This window comes from Dipodomys merriami, unplaced genomic scaffold (assembly GCF_024711535.1).
Source record: "Dipodomys merriami isolate MVZ:Mamm:240054 unplaced genomic scaffold, mDipMer1.0.p SCAF_26, whole genome shotgun sequence".
Taxonomy (NCBI): Eukaryota; Metazoa; Chordata; class Mammalia; order Rodentia; family Heteromyidae; genus Dipodomys; species Dipodomys merriami.
This window is the reverse complement of record NW_027204048.1, coordinates 19,123,222-19,143,424: the sequence shown is the minus strand read 5'-3', so window position 1 is coordinate 19,143,424 and position 20,203 is coordinate 19,123,222. Positions and strand designations below refer to the sequence as shown.

General features: G+C 40.1%; 1 protein-coding gene and 1 pseudogene across 1 annotated transcript in view; one reads left to right on the top strand and one right to left on the bottom strand.

The window, feature by feature from the left end:
• Nucleotides 1-20,203, top strand: part of LOC138837019 (guanine nucleotide-binding protein G(q) subunit alpha) — a 244,541-nt gene that overhangs the window by 10,576 nt on the left and 213,762 nt on the right. The window lies entirely within an intron of this gene.
• Nucleotides 16,221-16,320, bottom strand: LOC138837044 (U6 spliceosomal RNA; annotated as a pseudogene).

The following is a 20,203-nucleotide window of genomic DNA, read 5'->3' as shown; positions in this document are numbered from 1 at the left end:
GCTCTTCTTCAGCTTTGACATCTGGGCTGTTTCCTGCCCACATTCATCCCTGGAGAAGGTGTCTGAGATCCCCACTGCCTCCCACGAGGACAGGCTGTATGAGGAGGCTTTGCTGGGTTGGTGGGCCTGCTTTATTAGCCTGGGTCTCCGCTCTTCGCCCTGTGGGCAGCCTTTCCAGTTCGAGGAGCCCCCCCACCGCCTGCCTGGCTTGCTGCTGATAGTTGCACTGTCTCCCTGGAGAACGGTATGAAAAGCGTCCTGTCATACCAGCCTGGGTCTCTGCTTCCTGCAGGAAGGGCAGCATCCTGGGAGGAGCCCCAGAGGCACCGTCTTCTGGCACTGTTGTGCTCAAGCTGGTCTTTTTCTTAGATTCCCTCAGCTACTAGCCCTTTGACTTACTGCTTCTTTTTTATTCACTTTTTGGTTCACTGGTCTTAAAGCATTGTTTTTCTCCTGGCTACAGATGGACTTTGCAAGCCCATCTCTCCCATTTTCACTGAGTGAGTGTGGCTGGCCTTGTGAGCTGAGGCACCAAGAAGGCCACATATACCACATAGCAGTGGTTTTGAAGCTCACAGATCGTTTTTCTAGGGCTTTCCAGGAGAGAGTCAGAAGTAAGTGATAACAGCATTTGTGTTCATTTTCTTTTTTTTTCCCCCATCACTGTGTTCACATTTTCTTAAGACTTGCATTGAAATCAGAAAAAAAAACCATCCATAGTGTGGATGATTTTATGAAAGTGTATTTAATGCCGTGACCTCTGAACCATCCTTAGCTGGCATGGCGTGGCCAGGATCAGAGGAACTTTAAGAAGACGGACTTCTGTGTCCTTGGTCTGCATCTGGACAAGGGGAAGCTGGCCTCCACTGAAGTCTGGGGGCAGCTGTAAGAGGAGCTGGGGTCTGCATTCTCCTGTGGCCCACTGCATCAGTGCTCCTTACCTTGATCTCAGATTTGGAGTTGGAAGGGTGCCTGGGTTGCTGAATCATCACAGGGCACTGGAGAGTAATAGGAGTCTGCAGGGCTTGGGAGGGTAGAAGGTGTAGCTGCCAGTAAGGGTAGTACAGCTGAGTCTGCCAGGCGCTGGAGGGAAGGAGAGGAGAGCAAAGGAGGGAGGTGTCCTGCTTCTGCTTGATATCGTGGCCTGGAAGAGCCAAAGCAGCTTCCTCCCCTGGCTGCTCTTTCCACTGGCCCACCTCCAGCTGTGTCTCTTTAGTTTTCTTTACCCAGTGTGCCTGCCTGTCTCCGATGGTGGGTTGAGGGACAATCAAGTGTGGAAGCCGAGCAGGGTGGGAGGAGTTCATAGGCAGCTCCTCTCTGATTCAGGCTAGGTAGACTCAGCACACCGCTAATGTGAGAGCAGAGATCTGAAAAGAACACATCCAAAAGAAAACTTGCAACAGGGCTCCATTTCAGGTGATAAACTACATCTCTTCCTATCTTGAAATATGCTCATCTGATGATAGGTTAGGAGAATGACTTCTTTTTTTTTTTTTTTTTTTTTTTGAGACGTTCTCGTCTAGGAAATTGATTTTCACTGGGTTTGCTTTTCCAGCAATAGGGATCTTTTCAGTGGCCAGGGCAGTAAATAGATCAGCAATATCACAAGCTCTTCTTGCCAGGTATACTCATGCTCAGGTAGAGTGGTAGAAATCACTCGGCAGTTTTTAGCTGAGAAGAGGCACTTATCATTTGGGCCGGGACAGCTAAGCCTCGAGGTAGGCCTTTTTCTAAGAGAGGGTGGGGGATGGAGGATCGAAGCCAGGATTTTGTATATGCTAAGTCCATGCCACTGAGTGACATTACCAGCTTTTTCCCCCCCAGAAAACTTTTAAAGGTACCTAAATGCCTGATTATAATTATGAGCAGTGTTCAAAATGGAGCTGTATCATAATGTCAAGTTAAGCTTTTCTGATTCAAAGATGGGCAAATGTATTTCAAAAAATATGAATGGGGGCTGGGAAGGTGGCTCAGTGGTAGAGTGCTTGCTTTGCATGCCTGAGGCCCTGGGTTCAATTCCTCAGCACCACATAAGCAAAAAGAAAAAAGCCGGAAGTGGCACTGTGGCTCAAGTGGTAGAGCGCTAGCCTTGAGCTGAAGAGCTGAGGGACAGTGCCCAGGCCCAGAGTTCAGGCCCCACAACCGGACCCAAAAAAAAATATGAATGGCTTGTAATATATTGAGAAAAGAATCAGAGAGTGCTGAAACAAAAAGATAATTTGAAATCAGTTTCCATTACCAATCACTCCCTGATGGTCTAAGACTGTTTTGAATTGTGAATCTTTGGCTCTCACACGAAGTGTGAAGGGAAAGGATCTTGCTGTGTTCAAGGGCTAATGCTCTGAGCATTCTACTTTTTCCTCCTGTCTTGGGTCATTTAAGAAATTGTCCAAACCATATTAGAAATGACTGTGTCAGGTACATAATTACCAACTCTTATTTTCTTGTTTTCTGTGAGGGAGGATATTGTATTGATGCTTTATCAGTTTTTTTTTAAATAAACAATTTGTATTTCCTTAGCACACAATTTTTTGACCAACAGTTGTATTTTCAAGGGGAAACTATAAGACATGCGTATCTTTTAAAATATGACTCCAAATCTATTTTCATGAAACTCATAAGCTGCTTCCTTGGAGAAACACATTCTATAGGGCTTTCTACTCTAGGCCATGCTTATTAAGGGACTAGAGATTCTTCTCTAAGAGTCTGTGTGTAAATTGCTACTCAAATTATAATTATCCTTCCCAGAATTAATGCACTGTGCATCTTTGGTCCTGAGTCATGAGCACACACAATGACTTCTTATTTTTTCCTAATAAACTTATTTTTTCCTGTTATATAATTTATTTTCAACAATGTGTTGCGGCCTGAATTTGTATGTTATTTTATTTTTCTTTTGGAGTGAAGCGAAGAACACTTCAGATGTAGATCCTCTGGTGTGTGGTTTTCTAAAACTATAAAAAATAATAATAGTGAGAAAACTGTTATATTGGAGAGAGTCCAACTTGAATCAAGAAGAAACCTTTAATTTTCTGCTTGACAAATTTCTTCTAAGAAATATTATTACCTTCCTGTTAGCATTCTGTTATTTAAATTTCTAGACAGATATGCTTTAATTGTTCAGTACTGGGAATTAAGTTCATGATATAATGTAGATGGATAAGCACTGTGTCACTTGAACGCCACCCACATTTGTATTTTCCTGTCTTTTTTTTAAACGCAGTTTTCAAATTTTTATAAATAATGCAATTGAGTTTTTTTTCACAAGTCCTTGGAAAAAGGGATTTAAGATGTATTCATAAATTTATTCAAAATGTGCATCTCTTAAGGAACCATGGTCCTTTTTCTGTATACTATTCCTTACTGGTCTGTTTTATTTTCCTACGTCTCTGCTGTCGGTGGAATAATGCTGACAGTGAACAAGGTTGTGAGCATTTTCTTGTGACTTTATGGAATTCAGAGTAACACACGTGAAAAGATGATGCAGTATTCTGTATTAGAGGACTCACTTGTTCATTTAGTTCATTTTTGTTTTGACATTTAGGTTTCTGTCATTGTCTCCATTTTCTAAATGCTGTGATGTTCTTGTTAGATAGCTTTTAAAAACACAAATGCAAATTTGTTACAAAAGATTTTATAGAAAAGCTATTTCTAGGTCAGAGAACGTGAAAAAAATTGACTCTTGATTGCACAGACCCAGAACATTATCTGACATGATCGTGCACAATTTGCAATCTTATGAGGCTATCAGTAACTTACTAGGTAAAAAAAAATGGTACATAATTTTGAAATTTGCAGTCATTTGTTTACCAGTGACCCAGATGATTTTCCCATATGCTTATTTTTAGTTGAATTTCTTATTTTGTGAGTTGACTCTGAATTTCTTTTGCCCATTTATAAGCTCCAAACATACAAATGAAATTAGCATGTCATATTTACTGCAATTAACTTAACCCCAGTCTGTTGTTTTTCTTTATTCTTTATTACTCAATACAGAAATGATCATTATTAATACAGAAATGATCATTATTAAGCCAGCTCTGTTGATCTTCTGCTACTTTGTATAAAAGTGAAAATCTTATTTTGCTTTAGTTGCTTTATGAAAGTCAGTTTTACTGCCATTTTGCCATGGTCAAAACTAGATTGAATATAGTATGTTACACATCACTATTGTGAGTTGTCTTTGAATATGGAAGAGAAGTGTCAAAGTGAAGTGTGCCTGGGAATTCACCCTGTCAGGTAAACGGATCTGTGTGTAATTTTCTTTTTCAGTAATATGTAATGGGTATCTTGCCTTGTTACTGTACCTCTTTCACATCACAGTTATGGCTAGCTTGTATATTTTTTTGAGGGGGTGGGTAAAGGGGTACTGAGGGCTCACTCTAGAGCCCTTGCATGTTAGACAAGCACTGTCCCCCCGCCCTTGCATTTTGAATCATATAAGAAGGATTGATATGGTTAGGAAAAGCCATTTGTGCACAGTTCTCAGCTGCCCAAACTGAGAGTTCCCTTTGGCTAACAGCTTGAAATTAACCACAGTGGGAATATTTACCTCAGAAATTGGCCAAAAATTCATGGGCTCAGTCACTTAGCTTTTTTTGCTCTACCACTTGAGCTACATACAGCTGCACCTCTGACTTTGTAGTTAACTGGAGATGAGCGTCTCATAGACTTCCTGCCTGGGCTGTCCTTGTTTTTTTCATTTGTGATTTTTGCTAATTTGTTCCTACTGGAAGGTGACATACGGAGGCGCTGCAGTTACATCAGTCTGGTAATAATGAGTCCGCAGTGTCACCCCTCCCTCATTTTCTCCCAGTTTTTCACCTTCCTGACCCCCCTAGGCTGCCTTTAAACAGTGATCCTCAGATCTCAGCCTCCTGAGCCACAGTGCCAGGCTTACTATTCATTCTTGACCTGCTATTGGTGAATTTTTACCCCCCTAGGCTGCCTTTAAACAGTGATCCTCAGATCTCAGCCTCCTGAGCCACAGTGCCAGGCTCACTATTCATTCTTGACCTGCTATTGGTGAATTTTTACTTTGATTTCATTAAGAAAATTTAATGGTCAGTGCTACAATGAACAATACAGGACCTGCATCCTCTCTGCATCTAGTTGTGGGGCTTGAACTTGGGGACTAGGTGCTGTCTCTGAAATAAGAGTCTCATGGACTTTCCTGCCCAGCCTGGCTTTGAACTGCAATCCTGAGATCTCAGCCTTCTGAGTAGCTAGGATTACAGGCATGAGCCCCCAGCTCTTGGCAAAAACTACATCTTTATACACTTGGACGATTGTCTACTTCATGAAAATTTCGGAGTAGGGTTATCAGCCAGATGATAAGCTTATTTAACATTTGATGCATATTATCTGATCATGTTGCCTTTCAGAAAGTATTTTGGTTAACTTTCCAACTTGTGCTTTTATGTTATTGGCTATTTGGCCTATTTTACTCATTACTGCACTGTGCCTAGTCTCATGGGCAGAAAAATAATTTTGTATTTATTTATTTGCATTTCATTGAATTGATTTCTGTTACATAGAATTTATTTCTTTTTCTAATCTGCCTACAAAACATGCTATCAAACTACACTACCAAATACAATAACAACAACCTAAAAAATAGACTAACAAAACTGCAATATATACCTACAAAAAAGAACAACTGCCTCAATTTATTATTTAAATTAGAGTGCTTAAATACCACTTAGGCTTTCTAGGTATTAATGTATTTAGCTAAGAAGATTATATGGGCTGAGTATGAGGGCTCACACCTGTAATCCTAGCTACACAAGGAGGTAAATGTATCTGAAAGGTCCTGTATCTGAAAGGTAACTGAAGGCCAGAGAGGGTTAGGATATGATTTAAGTAGTAGAGTTCTTACTTAGAATGTGGAAGGCCTTGAGTTCAAACCCCATTCTACCAAAAAAGAAAAAAGAAAGAAAAATTACATAACAGGCTTGCTATATGTGAAATTGTATTGAAACACAAAAGCTTTTAATTGTGAAGTCCAGTTTGTCTTGTTTTTCTTACAGTTCTGGCGTTAGATCTAAGAAACCTTAACTAAAATCTGTGGTCACAGACTGGGACCAGGCTGAAGTGGTAAAGTGGTCTGCCTGTCAAGCACAATGCCTTGAGTTTAAATCCAGTACTACCTAAAATAAAGTTAAACAAGATAATCAAATCCGGAGTCACAAAGGCTTACCTTTGTTTTCTAATAGGAGTTTTATAGTTTTAATTTCATAGTAGATGTATAGGTCTTTGATACAGTTTGAATTCATTTTTTATATATAGTATGAGATAGGATTCTAACTATATAATTTTTTAAGAATTGGTGTCCTTTTTTTTTTTTTTTTTTTGAGACAATATCTCACTGTGTAGCCTAAGTTGGTCTCCAATTCTTGATTTTATTTTATTTTTTGGGTCCGGTCGTGGGGCCTGAACTCTGGGCTTGGGCGCTGTCCCTCAGCTCTTCAGCTCAAGGCTAGCGCTCTACCACTTGAGCCACAGCACCACTTCCAGCTTTTTTCTTTTTGCTTATGTGGTGCTGAGGAATCGAACCCAGGGCCTCAGGCATGCAAGGCAAGCGCTCTACCACTGAGCCACCTTCCCAGCCCTCCAATTCTTGATTTTAGTACCTCAACCTCCTGGAATTACAGGCATGCATCACCACACTCAGCTTCTAATTTTATTGTTTTGTATGTGGATAACTAGTTATTTTAGTACCGGTTATAGAACAGATATATGCATTTTGCCATTGTCTGTTATTGGCAGTTTTGTTATTGGTTTATTTTGCCTTGTCTTTATTACTTCCTTTCTTCAATTACTTTAGATGTATTGTTGGCCCCTTTTCTATGCTGCAGAATTAAAATCCCTCAAGGATTTATTTTAATATTTACTTGGTTTAAATTAAAAGCGTTTAACATGTTATATGTATTTGACTTGTTGCTACGTAGTGTTCTTGTCTTTGTCTGAATATTCTGAAATAGGATTCTTAGTTTCATTTTTGAGCCAGGTATAAGCTATCTTATTTTCTAAATAGTTGGGTTTTTTCCCCCCAGTTTTTGTTACTTCTAGTTTTGTGTTATTTTAATAGCATATGGTATATATTGTTTTCACATTTTATAATTTAGTGTAGGGTAGCAGTTATTTTATATTAATAGACATCATATATATATGTTCAATTAAAATATATGTGTTTATGTGTGTGCATATATAAAATTTAATTTTGATACTTATATTTGCTTCCAGTTTCCTTGTTTATGTGTGACTCTGCCAAGTAATGAAAAATGTACTGAAGTCATTCATTCCTACAGTGTATGATTCTTTGTTTTTTCCAGAAATTTTTGTATGTATGTTATTTGGATTTAAAATGCCCATGAAGTTGGGTAGCGGTGGCTCATATCTGTAATCCTAGCTACTCAGGAGGCTGAGATCTGAGGATCACAGCCCAGTTAGGAAAAGCCCTTAGACTCTTACCTCTATTTAACCACCAAAAAGTTGGAAGTGGAGCTGTGGCTCAAATGATAGAGTGCTATCCTCAAGTAAAAAAGCTATGAGTTCAAGCCTCAGGGCTGGCAGACACACACACACACACACACACATACACACACACTCTCTCTCTCTCTCTCTCTCTCTCTCTCTCTCTCTCTCTCTCTCTCCATGAGAGTGAATTTTACCTTTTTCTGTAAAGGTTATTACATAATTTGTATTATCCTTACATAATTTGTATTCAACTTTGTTGGGTATTAATAAACTTATTCTTTTTTTTTTTTTTTTTGGGTGCGGTCGTGGGGCCTGAACTCTGGGCCTAGGCACTGTCCTTCAGCTCTTCAGCTCAAGGCTAGCACTCTACCACTTGAGTCACAGTGCCACTTCCGGGTTTTTTCTTTTTGCTTATGTGGTGCTGAGGAATCGAACCCAGGGCCTCATGCATGCAAGGCAAGCGCTCTACCACTGAGCCACCTTCCCAGCCCTAATAAACTTATTCTTGTTTCCGTTTGCTTGGTGTATTTCTCTCATTTATCTTTAACCTTTGTTTATGTTTTTTGAGGAGAGTACTGTGCTTTGAAGTCAGTGCCTTGCCGGTGCTACACAGGTGCTCTGTCACTTGAGCCATGCCCCCAAGCTCATTTTGTGTTGTGAGTTTTCAAACAGGGTCTTGCTTGCATTTATGCCTGGTGCAGTCTGGACCTGTATCCTCCTAAGACTCCTGGGATGACAGCCTTGCTGTGTCTTTGTGCTCAGCTCTGTATTGGTTGAGATAGTCTCACAGACTTTTTGCCCAGGGTGGCCTTGAAACTTGGTGTTCTCAGTTTTCTCAGTTTCTGCTTCCTGAATAGCTAGTGTTACAGGCATGCACCGCTGTGTGCAGCCTATTTTCAGCTCTTCTCATTCTCTTCATCATTGCCGCTCTTGGGCTTTTGTTCTTTGTTTAACCTCAACCTGAATGAGTCTTTCCCTTAAATACTTGTTTATTCTGTTTACTTTTGTTGACACTATAATGGATGTGGTTTCTCTTTTGCATCTGAACTTTGTCTTTGGTTACCTTTTGATTTCTTATACTTTTTATATCCTTCTTTCTTTCTTCATCACTTCTTCTCTCTCCTTTCCTTGGTGTTTGGCTTGTATTTTTTTTAAAATTGCATCTTGCATTTTGACAATCTCAATGGTATATACTCTGCTTTTAACATTAATTTGTGGTAGCCTATATAATTCAATAGTACTATTCAAGTTCTATTTCTTACCCTAATTCCTTCAGGGAAGAAATAATACAGTAGTGTCCCTCCCACATTTATCGGAGAAACTTTACTTCTACTGGGACTTTAAACTTTCTATATAAATAGAGCCATATTGTAAATATTTTTGTCTCTTTGCACCATTTGGACCCAAACTGCTGTAATAAATGGGCGTAGCAGTGTTCAAAGAAAACTTTATTTATAAAAGCTGATTGCACTCCAGATTTGACATTCTCTGATTGATATTACTTTGATTCTCCACTCTCCCTAGCATTTTGTTTGCATGTTATGATTTTTTTGCGTTTATTTATTATAGATACATTGGTGATGTCAGGTTTAAAAAGATACTCAAAATTCTCAGTGGTGATTGGTAATATTAATGCATTTTAATTTACACATATTTCATTTCTTTGTCAGTCTTCTCAGAATGTGTCGGCTGAGAACACCTTTAAGAGGAACATGAAATTGTGGAGTCTGTCCTGCATTGTAGGCTTGGACTTTGACAGGCTAAACACAGAGAAAACTGGTCATCTTAGTTTGAGTATAAAAGGTGTTTGTGTTAAGTGGAACGAGGGGCCTACGTGGGTATTCAAGACCCTTTCCCTGCTGTGGATGTGGCCCGCATTTCCGCCATCCTGCTGATCTTCACGCTTATCTCTGCCCTACTGTTCAAACACATCTGTTCTCTTAATCCTGCAGTGGTTTCCCTCTTCCCTCTTTTCTTCAGTACCTTCTGTCCAGGTGTCTTTGCAGGCACAGAGTTATTAGCATTTTATCTTGCAGCCTGTGTGATCTCTAATGTTTAGAAAATTTCATAAGAAGTTTGTTTATTTCCACACATTCTCCAGCTTTTGCGGCGTTGATTTCCTATTCAGTACCTGTGATGAGCACACAAAATCATTTTGAGTTGAGTCTAATGAACCTCCTCCAAGTATTTTGTTATACACTGTTTATTTTCTATTCAGTTTCCCTTTGGAAATTTTAGAATATATGTGTATATGTGTATATATCTGTATTTAAAAATACTTAGCATTAATTTTGTGTTTAAGTGCTTATAATAAGATATTTCTTCTCAGTTTCTTTGTTTGCTCTTATTTTCCTTCACCTATCACTTGACTGGTTATACCTTTTGGTAGACTGTGTGTCAGAGCATTCACAGGTTAGCCATAACTTTCCTGGGTAGAGAATGCTCGGCTGGGTTTCTTTTCCTAGCCGCACAGCTTGTTACGTGGAGATGTCCTCTGTTGTTTTGTGACAACATGAGAAGTCATTCGAATTTTTTTTTAAATGATTTCTTTTTCCATTTGTTTCTCTAACAGGGAAGCAGAACAGCCCACAGCAGGTTACTCTTCAGTGTTTTACATTCTTTATTACTGACCTGAAAACACATGCAATCCATTCCAGCCCTATATTCTTTCCATTTGGTGGTTTTCCTCAACTTATCGCTGGCTCTGTGGTTTGAACGCCACACCATTTCTTTGCCTTCAGGCGTGCCAGTCACTCATCATTGGATTTCTGTTGTTTCGGTGCCATAGCTGTCAACTTCTCACTAATTGCTTTGTCTCGCCATCCTTTTCCTTGTGGGATATGCTCAGCTCTCCTGTCTGCATCATTACTTGGCAGAGTTTGGCATAAAAATATCAAGTGCCATAATTAGGCATTGAATGAATGAAGTGTCTGCTTCTATCTTTCTAATGCTTCAGCTTCATTTATTAAGTTCTGGATACTGCTTTCTCCCCTTGCTGGCTTTTTGAATGTTGGCAGATATTTTTTTTTTTTAATTTGTTGGTTTCACCTTCTCTTTTTTTTTTTTTTTTATTGTAAAGATACTATACAGAGGGTTACAGTTACATGAGTGAGGTAATGAGTACACTTCCTCTTGAACATTGTTACCCCCTCCATTGTTTTCCCCCTACCATCCCCTCCCTCCCTCCCTTCCCCAAGGTTTTTTTTTTTTTTTTTGATTGTGATTAAGTGATTACTTAATTTCCAGAAATTCACAGTATTGTGGAATAATGATGCTCATTTAAAGTCACAAGTTCATTCTAACTTTCCTGGAGCAAATTGTCTATCACAGTCTGTAATATATAACGGTGCTCATATGTTATATACCGTATATGTGATCAGCAGCATGGGGATATTTAGTAGTGGTTCAACCAGATGAGTGGGAGTTCTTTGTTTCTTAAGTCCTGTTAGTTTTGTCATATCACCTAACATTTTGGATTCATCATCCACTTATCAGGGAGACCATGTACTGTTTGTCTCTTCGTTCTTGGCTTACCTCGCTCAACATGATTCCTTCTAGCTCCATCCATTTCCCTGCAAATGCCATTATTTTGTCATTTCTAATGGCTGCATAATATTCCATTGTGTATAGATACCACAATTTTTGGATCCATTCATCTGTGGTGGGGCATCTAGGTTGTTTCCATATCCTAGCTATTGCGAACAGTGCTGCAATAAACATGGAGGTGCACGTGTCCTTGTATATTGGTTCCTGTTGTTCAGGGTAGATGCCTAGAAGTGGTATGACTGGGTCGTAAGGGAGGTCAATCTTTAGCTTTCTAAGGACCCTCCAGACTGCTTTCCAAAGTTCACCTTCTCTTTTTTAATGTCTTACTTCAGCAGTCTTCATTTCAAACAATGATGCAATGCAGAACAATTGCAGTCTTAGCTCCTTGTTTCCTATAGCAAATCTTTCAAGGCATTTGCTTCCCCTTTTGCATGTTCTGTGTCTTGTCCTCATTTTTACTGAAGTATGTTCTAGGTTTTGTCTAGCCTTACTATATATTTGTCCAAAAATAATATGGGTGGAAGCCCACTGGCTTCCTTCCGTGTTTGTCTTGGGTCTGTGGCCATCTTTCCTTTAAGCGTGTGGGCTGCAGGACCATTTTCTTAGCAGGATGGTGGTGGCTGCATCACTGTATGAACTTTGGCTTCTTCATTTTGCTGGCTCTCTCAACTATTTCTATTTATTTCTTCTCCTTTGGGCGGACCAACCATTTGCTGAGAATTTTTTCAGAATAGATTTAGTGTTATTGGGAATTACTGCTTTTATGACATGTGTTGGGCGTCCTTCTCCTAGACTACTTTGCAGCGTGGCTTTGCTTTCAGCCCTACATCCTTTCTGTTATTATTAGTAAGAACTGGGAAAAACAGGAATGGGTAGACTATGTAGTTCCTTTCAGCATCTTCCCAACTGTAAAAGGTACGAATGTGAGCTCCAGCCGTTGGTGTTTGTTCCTCCAAGTTGGGGGATGCCTGGGTGTCTTTGAGCTGCTGTGTCCCGTGTTTCCCTTAGCACGTTGCTGTTGCTGTTTCTGTGAGCCGGAAGAGCTGCCTGTGTACCCAGGCAGTCTCTCTCTACTTGGCCCAGTTGTATTACTTCTAATTGATAGATCTTTTGTTATTATTAATAAAGATGAGGTGAGGTTTTTTCTTTTTTGTGTGTGTGCATTTTGAGTAGTAGAGAGGAAGTTTTTTTTTCTTTAAAAATATTTGTATATATATGTACATAATATTTGTACGTTTGTGGAACATTATAGTAATAATTATATATATATATATAATGTATAATGATCAAGTCTAGGTACTTAGCATTTAAGAGTGTTTTGCCATTTTTCCAGGCTGTCAGCTTTATGAGTCTTGATAACTATAATGAACATAAGTGAAGTCCTTCCTAGAGGGTTTTAATTATGTAATCTTAGTTAAGAGTGTGTTTTCAAGTGTAAGCTTGCATCCATACTTGGATTGTCTTTGTAGCATCTTCATTTTGAGTTTATTCCTTGTATGGTTAGTGGTGGTACTAGAATCACCCAGAAGGAATTTCTATGTATTTAGAAAATTTATGTACATCAAGCTGAGCTCTGTTCCTCAGGTCCCAGCCCGTGGAACACAATGGGAATCTATCTAATGCTCCAGTGTTTGCAGCTGGCCTCATGCTCCTCCCAGGGCCTTCTTCCTGCTCTGTGTAAAATGTCATGACTTCTTTCTTCCATTCTTTAGAAGGTAGGATTCAAGTCCTCTTTCCTATTATCCTAGTTTTTTTTTCCTTCAAAAACAAAAACTTATAATGGAAAGCAGCAATTCAGTTAGAAGTCAGAGTAGATACTATTTCTGCATCTTCCACTAAGGTACTTGTGACTGTAGAAATCTTTATCTGTTATCCAAATAAATCAGCCTAAGAAAAATACAATCATGTATGCCCAAAGGACACTTAATAATCTTCTTATTCTTATAGTTTATTTTCTCTAATTACAGTTCCGCATTGCAAGTCATTTTTTTTTTTTTTTTGGTAGTACTGGGGGTTGAACTTAGGCCTTCAAGTTTATGTGTGTCTACTATTGAGCCACACCTCCACCCTTTTTTTGGTGCTGGTTATTTTTGAGATAGTCTTGTTTTCTTGCCACTGGCCTGTTTGAGACTTTCCGTTGTAGCTAGGATGGCAGGCATGTACGTCAGTGCCTAGCTCTTGGCTCAGAGCAGGGTCTTGAAAAGTTTTGTCTGGGACGGTCTTGAATCCAATCAGTTACTTGAACTCAATGATTCTTCCAGTCAGTCAACCTCCCGAGTACCTAAGCTTACAAGCAGAAGCCACATTCTTTCGGGCTGGCTGCAAATCCTGTTTTTGATCTGAAAATGCATGCGTGCAGTTCCTTGCAAGTATCTGGGTTTTGTTTTTGTTTGTTTCTTTGTTTGTAATCAGGTATTTGTGTGGATTTTTTTCAGCCAATGAGAGAACTTGTAGAAATTCATTCTTACTCTCTGGGAATAACCAAGGTCAAGTTCATTTAACTGAATTCCCATCTTCCAGCATTTGAATCCTATCCAGTTCATCCTCAGAGGAAAGTAGATGAACCTGTTATAAGAGTACCCATGAAGAACTATATTCTAGCAGGGAGGGGGAGGAGTATTTTTGTTCAGATTAATACCTGAAGATATGTAAAATTTAAGATATCAAGACAGGTTCAGTAGTTCTATTAAGTATGAATCTCCAGTTGATTCCAAGTGTTGGGTTATAATTCTGTTGCTTACATAGCCAGTAGGTAGAAGGCCAAAAGCTAACTGTCTGCATTGGACCTTAGTGTTTAAGGTGTGTAGGCATAAAAGGGAATAGAGAAATCAAGAAAGGAAAGGATTCTTGATTCTTGTGACTGTGGCATGTTCTCCTGTCGGGGAGCGGGGGGTAGGAGCGGGAAGAGGGGGGCTGTCAGATCGGCTGGTGTGCTGGTGTGGACCTTACATATTCTGGTCTTGGTGTTGGTTTAGACCCCTGGCCTTGCACATTGTTGGTAGACTGTTTATCTCTCTTCACACCCGGAACCTTGCACAGCCACGTAGTTTATAATGACCTTTATTGTTCTTCCTTTGTGAATTCCAATTTCCATGTAGAAGAAAAGAAATAGTTGAGAAAAAATTTTACTTGCTTAATTTACAGCCAGATTTATTTAATCCCCTTTCTCCCACAAGGCCAAGTGGTTTTTAAAGAGAGGAACCCAGTTTACAAATTTAAATTCTTTATTTTACACAACTTGACATCATGCCCATATTTTTACCACTAACATCGGCTAATGTTGGTGTTTAGGTTTCCCACTTAGGAAATTGGATAGTTGAGTGAAAGTTTCATTATCCAGTGTATATGTAAATATAAACATATGATTGTGATTATTTAATATAAAGGCAGTTGATTCAGTTTACTCATGGGAAGGTGGGAGGAGAGGAGTTAATAGTAAATAATTTTTACCCTTTAGAAAGGAATTTGAGAAAGGATCTTTTCTTCCTTGGTCCCCTGTTGCTTAATTGACACTGGCCTTAATTGCTATTGATGAAAATAGACCAACCCCTTTTGGCAGTACTAGGATTTGAACTCATGTCCCTGAGCTTGCTTTCTAGGCAGGCTCTCTACCACTTGAGTCATGCCTCCAGTGCTAAGAAGGCCCTTATTCATGGTAGTATGTGTTGATTCTTTGACATTGGTCAGTCTCGGAAAGTTTCTCTTTCTACAAGCTTTACAGACCAGATGGCTGTGAAGTGGGAGCATGTTGCCTCCAGAACGGTGCCTTTGTTCCTCTGACTCTGTGAGCGTTTGAGGACAGTTTCTTGTCAAGGTGATATGACATAGGTGAAGCAATAAGTACATTTCTTGTCAAACTTGTTACCCCCTCCCTCATTTTTCTCCTACTTTCCCTCCTCCACCCTGTGCCCCAAGTTGTGCAGATCACTGCCAACGTGTGGTCTTGTGTCTGTCGCTGTTGTGCTGTTTCCCCCTGTCCTTTGTCTCACCATTCTGTTGCTCCCCTTCCCTTCCCTAACTCAAGTAAGTGTATGTACACTACCAGGGTACCAACACTGGAATGTCATTTTGAGTCTCACCTTGTTGGAAAGTGGGCTCAGTGTTTACTTTTTTTGGTCCAGTCGTGGGCCTGAACTCTGGGCCTGGACGCTGTCCCTCAGCTCTTCAGCTCAAGGCTAGCGCTCTACCACTTGAGCCACAGCGCCACTTCCGGCTTTTTTCTTTTTTTTTTGCTTATGTGGTGCTGAGGAATCGAACTCAGGGCCTCAGGCATGCAAGGCAAGCGCTCTACCACTGAGCCACCTTCCCAGCCCCCGGGCTCAGTGTTTACAAGCAGTGCTATCACTACGTTTTTTTCTCTCCCCTTCCCTTTCCCTCTCCCTTTCCTCCCACTTTCCCTTTTCCTATTTTCCTTGTAGCTAACTTTTATTTTAAAATTACAAACTCAAGCTTTATAAAAAGCCAACATAATTGAAACTTGGGTTCTCCCTCTAAAGCCTGAAATAAAGCTTGAAATAGTTAATTAAAAAAAAAGTGAACAAATAAACAACAATAAAAAACCCTGCAGCAGATCGTGCTGATGTAAATGAGTGTAATCTTTACAAAAGTTGTTTTAGCTCAAAAGCTGTAAAATCAAAGTTTCCTTGATCTGTTGAAAGAAGGAGCTCCTAGATTTCATATCACCTTTTTGGAACCTCATTTTTTTTTTTCATCAAATTTGACCACAAATCAAATTTCTGTGCCTGTTTTCAAGAGATCTTGTGGAAGAGGCCACGTATAAACATGGAAGGGAAGTCAGTAGGAAAGTATATTCCATAATAAAGAACTTATGAGTTCTAGGTTAGTCTCTGGGTCTTGATCTGGGTCTTGATCTGGGTCTTGATCTTGGAATGAGATCTAGGACAGGATCTCATGGAGCTCTTTTTTGGAGGATGGGACATAGAACACGTTTTACTGGGTGGAACAATTAGGAATGAATGGCAACAAGACTAATTTCCTGCTCTGGATTTTGACTTTATGTCATCTTTTTTTTTTTTCCCCTTGGGGACCGAGATCAAGAACAAGATCTGCTTCAGGATTTCTCATACTCATTGAATGCTTGGATCTGCTTTGAGAGTGTGAATGGATGCCTTGATGAGACTGGGACTTAGGTTTGCCCTTTGATCTTCATTTCTTGCCTTCTGATCGAGATTAGGAAAAATACAGAACACTCCATGAATTTGTATGTCATCCTGCGCAGGGTCTATGCTAATCTTCTCTAAAGATGATTACTTTGTGTGCTACCAAAGTGAATACAAGTTTATTTCTTTATTGTAATGATAATTTATCACAATATCTTCTTTTCTAACTGGATCATTATGGCTCTTTGAAATGGCCCAAACTACTTTTGATTTCTTGTCTTGTCTTTGTGAGAATTATCCTGAAAAATTTTTGACTGTAACGTCAGTATTTAAAAATGGTCTTCTGCCTAGATTTACAGTGGGGTCGGTGTTCTAAAACCAGCTAGAATTCACAAAATTTTATATGCCCTTCTGGAGATTCCATCTTGTTTTCAACTATGCTGACAGCATGTGGATAAGATGTTCCAAGATGGGCAGTATCGGAGAGTGGGGATGGACGGAGAAGTAGCCCTGATTTACCAGAGTGCTGCTCTCGGAGATGGCCTTGTGCTGCTTGTGCAGTTTTGGTACCCAGACCGCTAAGAAAATACGCGGATGTACTGACATTTACCTTGAGCAAATGAAGCATAGTTTGTAATTAATAATGCTGGCTCTGTGAGCTTCTTCCCAGCCCTCTATGTGTGTTCTTACACACAGATTTTTAGAACCCATGGCAAATCAGATGGTGCAGAGGCTGGTTCCTTTTTTTTCCCACCCCCTGCCTTCCCTGTTTTCCAGTGGGTGGCTTGCTTGAGTAGGCGAATGCAGTGAATAAATTTATCAGCATTAGGATATGCATTTACAAAACTAACTTTCCTCTCTCTCTCTCTCTCTCTCTCTCTCTCTCTCTCTCTCTTTCTCTTTCCTTCCTTCCTTTCTTCCTTCCTTCCTTCCTTCCTTCCTTCCTTCCTTCCTTCCTTCCTTCCTTCCTTTCTTCCTTCCTTCTTTCTTTTCTTCTTTTCTTTTCTTCCTTTCCTTTCCTTTCCTTTTCTTTTCTTTCCTTTCCTTTCCTCTTTTTTTCTGCCATGGGGCCTGAACTCTGGGCCTGGGCACTGTCCCTCAGCTCTTCAGCTCAAGGATAGCGCTCTACCACTTGAGCCACAGCATCGGTTTCTGGTGGTTGTTGGAGATAAGAGTCTCACGGACTTTCCTGCCTGGGCTGGCTTTGAACTGCAAAATAATTTCTTTTATTGAATAGTTAAAACAGTTTAAAGGTTTCCATTTTTCCAAGTGCCCTTTGCTTGCAGAAGACCTTCTAAAAAAACAACAAAAATAATCCTTTTGGATTGTTCTTCATCCTATTTTGAAGTGTTCTTTTACTCTGGAAATGAAATGTTAATTCAGATTCTTTTACCAGCACATTCCTCTTGCTTGAGGCCCTGTGCAATGAATAGCTTAGAAGCAAGCTTTTGGAGTCATAAAGACACAGTTTCTATACCAGTGCTTTTTAGGTAGAAGGGCAGCTTAGCCAGTGTAACAACCAGTCACAGAATTGCCCTGCACTGCGAAGCAGGGAAGATTTATATTGGCCGAATGCTGACAGGGTTCAGCAGTTCCAGGTCCCAAAGAGAGCTTGGCCCAGCTTTGGATTCACGAGGAATAGTGCAACATTGAGTGCTAAGAACTTAACAGTACTCCTGGTGGGCCCAGAAAGCCTTCAGTAACCTCATGTGCTCTTTTACCTCATCACGCCAAGGCCGTACCTCTGAGGTTAAGAAAATTGCTCACTACATTGCAAAATCTTCTACTTGTGAAGCAGAAGTGAAGTCTCAGATCTGACTTTGCTACCTTAAGATCATTTTTGAGTTGGTGGGCACGCGTAGGCAAATATCTCAATGCGTGTAAAATTACAGTAAAAATTTGCAGTAAAATTACAAAAGGCCATTTCAGTAAGTTAAGATAAGGCTGCCTGCCTGCCTTCCTTCCTTTTTTTTTTTTTTTGGGTCCGGTTGTGGGGCCTGAACTCTGGGCTTGGGCGCTGTCCCTCAGCTCTTCAGCTCAAGGCTAGCGCTCTACCACTTGAGCCACAGCGCCACTTCTGGCTTTTTTCTTTTTGCTTATGTGGTGCTGAGGAATCGAACCCAGGGCCTCAATGCATGCAAGGCAAGCGCTCTACCAGTGAGCCACCTTCCCAGCCCCCCCCCCCTTTATTTTTTTTTCCTGAAACCTTTATCAAGGTTTCAGACAAAAACACCCTGCTTGTTTTTAATGTCAAGCAGGGATATTTATTTGAGGAGTTTTAGACAATAGATATTTTGGTAGTATCAGTTACACATGTTGAGAACAGGAGAAAAGCAATAATAGATGTAATAGTTTTATTCCTTATTGTCCTCTTTTTGTACTGGCCCTGAGACTTGAACACAGGGCATGGATGCTGTCCCTTTTTGTTTTTATTTATTTATTTTTTTGCTCAAGGCTAGCACTCCACCATTTGAGCCACAGCTCCACTTCTGGCTTTTTGGAGGTTAGTTGGAAATAAGAGTCTCATGGACTTTCCTGCCTGGGCTGGCTTCTAATGGTGATCCATAAATCTGTGCAAAGAGTTGGATCTTAGGAAACAAAAGACAAAATGGCAGTCAGATAAAACATAATTATTTATTATACCTGCATAATAGATTAGTTTCATATCTTTCTACCTCTGTGAGATTAGCTGAGAAGTTAAATTTATCAACTGGCTTAGGTGCCCAACTTCTTCCCAACTCCCCAAGATGCCTACTTACGGCAATTTACCTCTCTGTTAAGGAGCTGTGTTGCTTAATAAATCAATAGTTCAATTAGAAGTCCAGCTGGAAGAATCCATTTGTCATCCTGTACAGACAAGTGCTAACAAGTCTGATTATAAGATTGATTCTTTTTTTTTTTCAATCTTGAGGATTTTATTTTTTAATTTTTTATTTTTTAACAAGCCCAAATAATTTCATTTTTAAAATGGTTAAAATGGTTAAATAAGTATTTCACAAACAAGGATATGCAAATAGCCAACAGCCATAAAAAATTACTGAGAATCATTAATCACAAAGCAGTGCAAATCAGTGCAGACCACAGTGAGGTATAAGATTGATTCTTGACTGGCATTTGGGAACTTGAATTTTTTGAGGGTTTCCAACACTCCCAGAACTGATGAAAGTATCTTGACGTACCTAAATCCTGTGCACATAATAGAGTTTGTCCTGAATATCTGCTTTCACTTTGGGTGTCTGAAGTGTTGGTAGGTACTTGATACACAGGGCCTGTGTGCTTGATCTTTGATAAAGACCTCAGACTCCTGGGCTCAGGTTAACTTTTGTGGTGGGCAACATTAAATATGTGTTTGCATAACTGGTTGTTGGGGACATTCTGCGTGCCATTTGTAACTCCACTGATCTAGGATCCATGGAAGCTTGTGTGTGTTTCTTCTAGGCTTTGTCTGTACCTTGTTTTGCTTTGCTGATTTTTTTCTTTATTAACATTAACTATGTGCTGTGTTCTGTGACTCTTAAGTGACAAGCACTCCTGACACAGATGTCCATCACTCCTGAAGGCCTCCATCTGGCTCATCTGGAGTGCTGCAGGCCGGGAGACAGCACTGCAGGCCACGCCTGCATACTGCTCCGGATCACTGGGAGGAGCATCTGAGAGGGTGTTGAAAACACCGGGTCATCTATCCAGAGGCACACCGGCCAGCTGTGCTTTTTCCGTAATGTTTGGTTTGAGAGGCGGACATTATTATGCATATGGAGAAAACTCAGTCGCCCTTCAGGTGGTGAGTGCTTAGACCTCCGGACTTTTTCCTTCAATGTTGAACTTCATAGAATGACCCACAGCCCGGAGGGGCAGGATAGGCACTGACTCACCCCCTCCCTACAGTTTTCACATTGTTCTCTGGTTATTTTTCCTGGATTATGCTGATGATGGGTGCCTTCCCATTAGTTGCAGAATAAAGTTCATCGGTTAATCAGATGCAAGTGATCCCGCCTTCTCTCTCCGACTTCATATTTTTTTTTTTTTTGTCGGTCGTGGGGCTTGAACTCTGGGCCTGG